We start from the raw sequence: 11,827 nt of genomic DNA on the forward strand, positions 1-11,827 counted from the left end.
CTGATTCAATTTCCCTGGACTATGATAGGTGCAAGGAATTGACTTTGAGAAATGTGTCCTCAAGGTATACCTGGTCTGTGTCTACTTTTATATACCTCTTTCAGAATAATTTGTCCAACTTTGGGCAAACCGCCTGCATTAGACTTAGTGTTGAACACTAAGTATTCAACAGTCTGTAGGGTTGTGTGGGTACCACAGCATGTGTCTCTGCTTTATGAAGTCCATGTCCTCTTAACTGTGTGCCTAGGATGTGTATTTCCTAAAAGGAAGCTCCTAAGTTCTGTGAGCTGTAAGTGTACTAAATATCAGGGTCTTCCACACCATATCCTCTTCAATAGCACCTGTCCAGTTTGCTGAAAGCGAACACAAAACATTATCCTTTTGGAGAGTTGCCTTTCCTCCGTGAAGTTCTCACCTTAATGAAACTATGAACTCCAGATTTTAGCTGTAGTTTTTCTCCAGCTTTTGACAGCTTGAAGAATGTAAGTTGAAGTTTATCCCCTTCTTTACACTGGATTTTGTTCTCTTTTCCAAACACCAAATACTTTCATCCTTCCTGTGTTGTCATTTAGGTCATATTTTATATATATATATATGATTCCTCTGTTCTGCTTTCTGCAAAAATAAAATCAACACCCAACTTTTGGTAATCTGATTAAGGAATGCCATGTCAATCACACATCAGAAGTGCCAGCAACAGCCTCCAGAAAGAGATATAAGGGAAAAATTACAGGTTGAATCTGGCACGTATACAGCTAGTAGATGTTAGCAACTTCAAGTGGAGAAGATAGTTATGTTTTTCTTAGATCCTATTGCCTCTTACATCCATCTTTCCAGTCCCAAGCTCCCTTCCCTTAGGAGGCTAGGATGGCCATGTGAGCCAATAATTGGTAGGGCCAGTAGTCAGAATAGGCAGGGGAAAGAAATCCCAGAGTTGGAGGCCAATTGCTTAAAGCAACAAATCCAAGAGACACATGAGCAAATGATGCAAAACCTACTGAAGAGTCTAAATAAGAGTTAGGAATGAGGAGGAGTACAATGTCACCCCCAAATATCTCACTTTGACATGTGGATTTTGAGCTAAAGGCAATTAAGAACCAGCAGACTCAGGAAAACCTTTTTACATCTCCCTAAACCTACCTAAAAGAATTTAGATAGGGGGCCTCTACCAGAAAGAGAGGTATTACCAAAGGTAACTTTTTACATCAGAAAGACTTATCTGCATGGTAGGGCAAACATCTATTTACCAAACATCTGTTCTTCTTATCTTCCTGTGAATTTTCTTCCTCCCCTTTGAAGCCCCAGACCTCTACCCGCTTCTGCTTAGCTCAGGATGGTAATATAAGCCTCAGTTGCCTGGCCTTCTTTGAGTCTCATATTTTCTTATGGGGCTCCCATAAGGTTTAAATCAGGGGTCCCCAAGCCCTGGGCTAGGGACCGGTGGCGGCCCCTGGCCTGTTAGGAACCTGGCTGCACAACAGGAAGTGAGTGGCGGGTGAGCAAGTGAAGCTTCATCTGTATTTACAGCCACTCCCCATCGCTCTCATTACTGCCTGAGTTCCGCCTCCTGTCAGATCAGCCACGGAATAGTAAGTGTAATGTGCTTGAATCATCCTGAAACTATCTCCCACCCACGCCCGTGGAAAAATTGTCTTCTATCAAACCGGTCCCTGATGCTGAAAAGGCTGGGAACCGCTGGTTTAAATTACAGACACTTCCTGCCACATTGGATTGTTCCAGTTACTGATATATCCTGAGCCAATCTCTGTTTTGCCTTGTCTCTTTGGATGTAGTTCCACGGAATGCTGATGCCTCCAGCAGAATAAGCCCTCCTACTGAGTCAGCACCCCAGCTTCATCTCCACTCTTCTCACCTTGCTCTCCCCTCTACTTCAGTCTGCATTGCTCAAAATTTTAAGCCACTTTATTTCAGCCAAATTGTTATGAAGCTAAATCAGAACTAATGACATGATGAAGGAAACAGGAAAATTCATAACCAGGGATATAGGACAGGTAATCAAAATGAGAAGCACATTACATGAGTTGGGCCGTGAACCAGTTGGATACTCAAATATCTCGGCCCTAAAATTCTAAAGTCCTAAAGACGTATCAAAACTTCTCCCATGCATACCTTTCCGTCTATGGTAAATGAATTCCTCCTTTCTTATTTTTGTTTACCACCCAATTTTCCAAACTAGAAACTTGAGATAATTGCCTTTTTCTCTCTCTCTTTTACCTTTAATTGTTGGTGAGTGCCTGTGGATCAACCTCCCTAAGCTCCAATCCCTCCTCTTCTACACTGTTGTTTCTGTTTTGCACTTCCTTAAGGCCCTAGTATATATCCTGGAAACTCAAGATCTAAACATAAAAATATAAGCCATGTTGAGAGTGATTTAGATCCATCATGGGGAATACAATTCTTTGGCCAGAAGGGAATTTAAGAGGGCACAAAATCCACACATCTACATCTGTGTTGGACCGGACACCAACCATGAACCATTTTCTCCTTAAAGGCAGCATGGCACGGTAGAAAGAGCATGACTTTTGTAATCAAATAGATGGAGATTAATCCAGGCTCTGCCACTGACTGTCTGTGTATTCTTGGACAAATTATACAGTCTCTCTGATTTGCAATTTCCCTTTTTATAAGATGGAGATAATAAAATTATCTATATCAGGGTACTGTTCTGTAGATTAAATTAGTAAATTAATTTATACAAAAATAATCACTGAGCACAGGCTCTGTGCCAGTCACCCTTCCATATGCTGGAAGTAAAACAGGAAACAAAATAGAAAAAGATCTTTACCATTATGGAGTGTACATTCTAGTGGGTAGAGACATGAATAAAATGAGTAAAATGAATAAAACATATAGAATAGAAAATGATAAGTACAAACCAAATACACTCAGAAAAATATCTTTTAGGCAGACAAAAACCCAACAGTTATAAATGTCTTTGAAATATGAGTGTTCCTGGAAGCTTGAGGAACTCTGAGGAGGCCAGTGTGCCTGGAGTGGAATGAGGGAGAAAATTGTGGAAGATAAGGTCAGTGAAGTGATAATTGTCTTGTATGACTATACTGGCCATTTACAGTGGACACTTGTTCTCGTTGGTCAATCCTTGCACCATGCAGTTTGTTAAATATTTCTTAGTATCTCCTGTGCTTATAGGTTGGTTAGGAGTTAAAGTGTGGAAACTGTCTAGCCCGGGTCCAGAACATGGTGAAGTGAATGAACTGCCAGGAGAGAGCAAGTGGATATTTCTGGAAAATAAATTTTAATTGAAAATCAGGAGTAGAACATTATGGTGGTTAGGAAATAAGATAGATTAAGAATTCAGAAAACAAAAACCAAAATGCAGTGACAAGCAGTTATGTGCAAAATTTAGAGTGAAAGGTATATCTGAGGAGGGCTAGGGTTAGAAAGGTTAGGCATGAGAGGGAAGTTGGAACACTTGCACCAAGTGGGAATTTAGTTAAATTATAAGGTGGAATTCTTTTCTTTCCAACTCGAATGCTTCTCCCATATAGTCTCTCTTCTCTCTCATTCTGCAATCTGCATCTCAAATTTATTTTCTTTTATTTTTTCTTTTTCCCAAACTAATACCGTAAACCTTGGATAATTCTGGTGGCAGAAAAGGCATCAGTGGCTCTGTGATGATCTCCCCATTTTAAGTAGAATAAAGATGAGACTCAGTGCTGGAGCAGGAAAGGAGACTGAACCTCTATGAAAACATCGGGATGATGTAGCTCAGTTCTGTCCTACTGTACACACCTAGAACTGGCGCCATTAATCTCATCTGCATTGCACGGCACAGGGAAAGTATATGAATAGATGCAGTTCCTGGTTCGTCATAGCTATTGTTCTCTGACACTTAAAATAGTGGACAAGGCATACTTTCCCACCTCTCTGCCTTTTCTGCTATTTTCATCCCCTATTTGATCATTTTGTCTGAGACAGACCAACCTCCAGGAGGGCTTCTCTGATGATCCTTGCTAGAGCAAGAATTCCTTTACTCTGCTTTATTTCAGGATTTCCTCTTTTTACTCTCAAGATTTTCTCAGATATTACTTTACACTAAAATTGGTGATGAGATGTTTTACTGTTGAAAACACTGAGCTCTCCACCCTAATTTCTAATTTCGAGACTGTCCCATTACTAAAATATATAATTTACTAAGATTTACTCAGCAAAGGGGGCAAAATGAATTAGAACTTAAATTTCATAGTTTTGTTTTGTTTTGTTTTTTTGTTTTTTTTTGCGGTACGCGGGCCTCTCACTGTTGTGGCCTCTCCCGTTGCAGAGCACAGGCTCCGGACGCGCAGGCTCAGCGGCCATGGCTCACGGGCCCAGCCGCTCCGCGGCATGTGGGATCTTCCCGGACCGGGGCACGAACCCATGTCCCCTGCATCGGCAGGCGGACTCTCAACCACTGCGCCACCAAGGAAGCCCTCATAGTATTTTTTTTTACTTGATATATATTGACTTACTGAGATGAGGGAAATAATTTAAAGGTACTGGAGTAGTGGTGTTTGGATTCAGAATTTTCTTTCCTTTTAGTTTCATATTGGGGCTTAAGAATTTTGGCCCAAGGAAAGAAGTTCTTATGCACCCAAATAAATGTTCCTGTATTCTTAAATTGGTTAAGCCATCACCTCATGAGTGTCAGAAGAAAAAAAAAAAAGGAATTATTGACATGCAAGTGGTAGAAAGTTATTGGAGGAAATGCTTACTGACTTGGCCAGTCTTGTTCCCCGGCCATGACAAATGACAGACCGCTTCTCAGGCTTATAAAGCCAAATACTGATGTAAGCACTTCACTCTGGGACTCTAGTCTTGGGATGACCAATTAACAAAGTAAAGAACAGGATGACTTTGGGAACAGGGATATAACTCCTCCAGGGGTTTGAATTATGGCAAGTTATTGCTTCTTAGTGTTATGACAGTAATTTAGGGCTTGTGTAATTTTGTAATTTCAAAATATATTGATATATCCAGAATAAAAATATGACTGTGGTGTCAATTATTACTGTATTCACCAGTGAAAATATGGTTTAAAATAACTAATAGCAGAAATGCATTCAGATAAACTCCATGATTGATTTGGTATCAGCTTACAAGTTTACACAAACTGAATTACTTTAAATTTCCCTGTACTATACCATGGTTTACTTCTTTCTTAGAATCTAGGTTAGCTGGTATAATGGTACAATAGAAAGTTGGATTATTTTCTTTGGGATAGAAGTTTCCAAGTCACTTACCTTGAATATATTTTGACGTAAGACTTAGATTTTAACAAGCCTTCTCAATCATTCTTCCTTTTGAAATCATTCTACAAGGAGACATATGAGTTGACAACTGTGATTTATTCTGGCTTTCATCTACACTATTGGCTTAGAAAGCCCAGGTAGAGAATATACACTGAGGAGATAAATGTAAATGATGTAAATGATGAATGTAAATGATGATATAAGCACATGATGCTACACTGATATAAATTGTTATCTAGTTTCTAAGGCACTTTACAGAAGGGACTGATTGTGTCTTGCATTGTACTTTCCTCTGCTCAGCGAAGTTAGAAGGTGTAGGTTTTAGAGATGCCCTCAAGGTGGCAGTAACTACACGTAATTGCCCCAAGTAACCCAAAGCTCTGTGGTTTTCTGAGGGTGAGCCAGGAATCTAGAAGTGTTGGTGAACATAGGCTGAAGATATTTAGAATGTCTTTTGTTTTTTCTCTAAACTGAAGAATTCATTCCTCTCTGTCCAGGATAGCACCAAATTTCCCCTACTGCAATCTTTCCTCTTTTTGCTGTTGTAATGATCCTAGAATTTTATTATCCTGACTAGGTAAAAATGATCCAATATGGGACAAGATTTCAGTAAAAGAATCTGGTTGGAAAGTTATGAATGACTGGTAGCTCAGTACTCCATATAAGAAGTCAGTTAGGTTCCTATTTTGTTTAAAAATTCCATCCTGGAGTATTCTTAGGTCTACTTTGTACGTAGCAAATTTATTTGTGCTCCACGCCACCCCTAACTATTCTGGTAGGAAACCAGTTTTTGTTTTGTTTCCTGTAGGGTTCATCTTCCATCCTTTGTTGAAGGTTCTTTCTGCATAACCAGGCATGTCTGCACACAGACTGCTGTATAAGTTTCTTCTCACAACTTCTCCTCATGTGCCACAGAGCAGAGCAGAGCAGAGCAGAGGGAACTATACTCAATATCTTGTAATAACCTATAATGGAAAAAAAATCTGAAAAAAAATAAAACTGAATCACTTTGCTGTATGCTTGAAACTAACACAACATTGTAAATTATACTTAAATACAAAAAAAAAACAGAGAATGCTGTTCCCTCTACCTCAACCCCTCCACCACCCCCCACCAAATAATTGGAAAAGGACATCTTGAGACATGGTATTTTAAAAATCAAGGCTAGAAGTTGGCTTTTCATTAAAGAAAAGCCAACTTCTAGGCCATAGACCTAGGGCACCCAAGGCAGATGATACAGCTGCACTGTGGTGCCACCGGTGAGCAGCCAGCATGTCATCCACCCATCCATCCACTTACGCATTCAGTAAATATCCCTTGAGTCATCTAATAGGTGACAGGAACTCTTAGGTTCTGGTGTTAAAACAGGGAGTTATAAACAAATCCAAGTTTTACAGAGCTTACATTTCTAATGAGAGAGGTAGATCTTTTTCTTGAGCACAAATTAATGAATTAATAAGCTGAGGTAAGAGTTCCAACTGAAAGGACATTGGTCGTTGCAGAGCATGTGTCAAAGAAACCTAATAACAGCCGGGAGTTAGAGTGGGAGTTGGTCAGCTGAGGCTTCGCTTGAGAAGTGACTTTTGTGCTAAACTCTGAAAATGAACAGGAATGAAAAGTATCTTCAGTCAGAGGAAACACAGTGTGAAAAAGGCCTGTGGCAGGAGTTTGACTTGCTTGAGGGCTTAAAAGAAAACCAGTGTGGCTGAAGTACAGAGAATCTCTGAAGGGTAGTATGATGCCCTTTGAGAGAAGACGGTGTAAGTCCTGTGGAACATGATTAGAATTCTTTGTTTTTATCAGATGTGATTGATCAAAAGTTTTGGGGCCATAGAGTGCTACTAGATTTCATTTTATAGTGAAAGTTCTGGATACTATTTGGAAAAAAATGAGTAGCCAGTTTGACTTTGGGGAGAACAACTATTACCATAGGTCTGGAAGAGATATTAGTAACTTTGATTTGCTTATAAAATGGAAATGGAGGAAAATATACTGAATTTAGAGAGATTTGAGAAGTATTAAGATTTGGTGATAGGTTGGAAATGAAAGGTTAGTGAATAGGCATTGTCAAGGAGGATAATTTAGTTTTATTCAAATAATTTAAGTTACCAGGTGAAATATACATTTATATATAAATATCTATACACCTTATACATGTAAATATATATATATATATACATTTCAGTATATATGTGTATATATATACTACTTTTTACTGTATTATATCACAAATATAGAAGATACACAGATCTTAAGAATACAGCTCAATAAATTATCAAAAAGTAAATGTAAGATGATATACCATCTTGGTCAGTAAATTTTATTAGCACCCCTGAAGTCCCTTTTGTATTCCCTCTAAGACTCACACTTAAAGATAGCCATTATCTTGAATTCTAACACCAGAGACTAGTTTTGCCTGTTTTTGAACATAAAAGGAATTTTACAGTGCAAATTATTTTGTGTCTTTCTTTTTTCAAATGATGTTAGTATAATTTCATTCATGATGTAGTTTGTAGCAGTAGTTTGTTCATTTTAATTTCTGTATAACATTTCATATTTTAGTTTTATACATATAAATATATATATATATATATAGTTTTATACATATACATGAGAGAGAGAGTCTACTGCTGATTGTTATTTGGGGCCATTATGAATAGTGCTGCTATGATCACTTAGGTTCATTATAAATATTATGAACATTAAGTATGTCTTTTCATTTATATATACGCATATGTATACAATTATATAAGTATATATATAATATTGTGTATGTGTGTGATTCTTTCTCTTGGCTGTACACCTGTGAATGCAATTACTGGATAGTAAGGCTAGTATATATTGAATTTTAGCAAACAGTGCCCAACTATTTTCTGAAGTGGTGTAGCAATTTGAGAATTCTACTTAGTTCACAGGCTTGTAAAGAAATCTTATTTACTTAAAAAATATTTGCCATTTTTTAAAGAGTATTTTAATATGCATTTCTCTGATAACTTTTGACGTTGAGCGCTGTTTATGTTTATGTGGTTATTGACCATTTGTGTATCTTATTTAGCAAAGCGACAATACTTTTTTTTTTTGCCTACTTATCTGGTGGTGTGTCTACCTTTTAAACATGTGTGGATGAGAGTTATTTATATTCTGGATACCAGTACTTTGTTTTATATCTACACATAAAGTATCAAAAAGTGAACCCCCTGGGTACACTACTATCTCAGTCAATAAATGGAAATGTATTTGTTCTCTCACTTTGTGGCTTGGTTTTCACACTCTTAATGGTACCTTTTGGGGAATTGGATGAATTGATGCTGTGGTAAGCTATAAACACGCTATCACCCCTTGCATTGTGATCATGCAGATACTCATCAGGAGGTGAAGACTCCATATCGTTGTTTTTTTGGTTTGTTTTTTGGTTTTTTTTTGCGGTACGCGGGCCTCTCACTGCTGTGGCCTCTCCCGTTGCGGAGCACAGGCTCCGGACGCGCAGGCTCAGCGGCCATGGCTCACGGGCCCAGCCTCTCCGTGGCATGTGGGATCTTCCCGGGCCGGGACACGACCCCGTGTCCCCTACATCTGTTGGCGGACTCTCACCACTGTGCCACCAGGGAAGCCCAAGGCTCCATATCTTAACCTCTGAATCTGGGTGTAGGCATGTGACTTGCTTTAGCCAACGGGGCATTAGGAAACATGAAGAACAGATGTGAAAACCGTATGTACATTGGAGCTTGCCTTCTCTTGTTTCTGGGAACCCTTCTGCCTTACTGTGAACAAACCTTGCTTAGCATTTAGGTGATGAGACACCACAAGGGATGAAGCCCCAGTTATCACAGTCTTCCCAGCGTCTCAGCTAAAGTCCCAGACGTGTGTGTATGAGAAGTCATCTGCCAGCCAAGATTGGAAGAACTGCTCAGACAATCTACAGAATTATGAGAGATAGTAATGTTTGTTTTTTTTAAGGCACTAAGCTTTGGGGTGGTTTATTATGCAGTAAAAGTTAACTTATGTGCCCCCCATCTTTTGTGCTAATATTATGATTATTATTATTGCATATTTTACCTCTACATGTTATAATCACATACAGTGTCATCATTATTATCATCATCACTGTCACTGTCCTCATCACTGTTGTGGTATTAAACTGTCAGTACTCTTCATATTTACCCATGTATTTGCCTTTTAAAGTGTTCTTCATTATTTCAGTAAGTTCTTCTTTCTGTGTGACATTTCTTGCTTCTAGCCTGAAAAATTTCCATTGTTATTTCTTACAGTAGATTTCTGGTCAATATATTCTCCTGGATTTGGTCTGACAACATCTATGTCAGAGGCAGAATGTTTTTGTGTATCATTATATTCCTGTACCTATATCTCTGAAGGTATTTACCTACTGCTACAATATGCTGAAGCAGCTGCAGGTGTGTGTGATCCCAGCGTAAGTTTTGACTCAAGATAATTTTCTTGTATTCCCGAGAGGAAATATTTACAATTTCTCAGCTACCTATGTTTATCTCTTCTGGGTTAATATGTATTTATTTACTTTTAACCCATTGATAAGAAATACAAATGGAAAAAAGGAGCAAAGCTAATGAAAGAGAGAAGTCAAGTTGAAGTGATTCCTGATGTTTCTGCAGCTCCCAGAAATGATGTCATGAACATGCCCCACTGGAAGTCTCTCATATTAGTTGTGATGAGCAAGTGGAGGGGCCTCAGTCCTTGTAAGAGCATCCTCCAGTCACTGTCCTTGTCATGTCCCACATTGGAGCCCTCTGTTCTTTATCGCACAGCATGCAAGTAAAGAGAACAAGGCTATAATATGAAAGGTATGTCTGGGTAACAAAAAGAGAAATTTCTTCAGATTCATCAGATTAAACACCTACTGAGCTCCTAATCTCTGCCAGGCTCTGGGCATCTTAACACATTGTTACAGGGTGGATTCTATAAGAAGAAAACTCTGGAATAGACAGTTGTTTTCAGGCGGTATATGTGAGAGTGTTCTCAGGATTAATACCTGCAAGGGAATGACATAGAAGAAGAGGCAAAATTTCATCTCCAATGCATTGCAGCAAATACCCCAGCAAATCCCACAGGGAGCTCAGGAGATGGGAATACCTTTCAGAGTTGTCATAATTTGGATGCAGGAAGGAAGACCTTTATGCACCTGCACTAAGATGAGGTAGCTCTCTTCAGGCAAGAGTGATACCTGGAGAGAGTCTTGGCTTCTGTAAGAATGATTACCTTTCCTAAAGAGGAGCAGCAGACAACATATGGGAGACTCACCACAGAATTCACCACAAGCATGCAATGTCATTCCCTGTGAGGCAGGTATCATATCATTTTACAGATGCATGAACTCTGGAAACTGATTATACATACTCTCTTCCTTTTGTCTAGAACAACCACTTTCTCTGGACAGGGAGACTAGATTCAGGTGTAAGTGGTGCCTTCCAGTCATCAGTAATGGAAATACACATTGTCCAGCTATAGGTAAGTGGTACAAACAGAAGAAATCTTGGAGTGACCTAAGTGAAGCTGACACTTTCCTGAATTGGTTCAAATAGAGTCTGTTTCATGGTCCATCAGTGTCCTCTAATGGATAGACATTTCCTGCACTCCAGGTCCTACTGGAGATTCCACTCAGGAGGTCCTACACTTGGCCTTATATGCCTCTGTTTTTCTCTATTCCCCTTTGAGTTTGGACAGCAACTTGCTTTTCAAAAGTAGCATTTGCCTCTAAAACAACACCCCGATCTCCTATCTCTGTCAATTTGGAAAAGCACAAAGAAAATAATTACCTATAATCTTATCACCTAGAGAAAACCATATTTGATATTGGTAAATATCTCTCTAGTGTGATTGTGTGTGTGACTTAATGTTTATTTATCTAATAAGAAACACATTGTATATTTTGTTTGGAGCCTTTACCCTTTTTGAATCAATTTATCATACTATTCCTCTAAAGCAGTTTTAATATTTATATAGTATTATCTCGTCTGACTATCACATATTTAATTTAATCAAATCCCTGTTTTTTTATATTTAAATTATTTCAATTTTTTAGAATTACAGATAACAAGATATAATTCTTTTATATAAACCTTAGCGGTAGTTCATTATTTCTAAGGGTAAATTCATAAAAGTAGAGTTGATTCTTCTTTTAAATTCTCTCTTTAACTCATTTGTAGGATCTCAGATCTAGGTCATTCCCTTTACTCACATCTAACTTAATCTGTCATTTTATCAAGCACAGGAGCATCTCTAAAAATTTGGGAAGATTTGTACAGATAATTGAACTCCCTTGCTTTTTTTTTTTTTAACCAAGAATTTCATTTTTATTTTGATCTCATTTCCTGGAAAAGGCGCATAATTTGGGAAGACTAGTTAGGCAAGGGAGTGAACAATTCATTGCAGCTAGTCTGTTTCTAAAGTCTCCTCTGAAGCTCAGGTTTTGAAACCTTTGCAATTATGAACTGGAAACCCATGTGTTACATAATGCATTTCTGGAAAGATGCCCATGACACATATGTGCTCTACAAAGCTCTAATACTAACATTAATCTAATG

The sequence above is a fragment of the Globicephala melas genome, chromosome 1 (genome assembly GCF_963455315.2).
Source record: "Globicephala melas chromosome 1, mGloMel1.2, whole genome shotgun sequence".
Taxonomy (NCBI): domain Eukaryota; kingdom Metazoa; phylum Chordata; class Mammalia; order Artiodactyla; family Delphinidae; genus Globicephala; species Globicephala melas.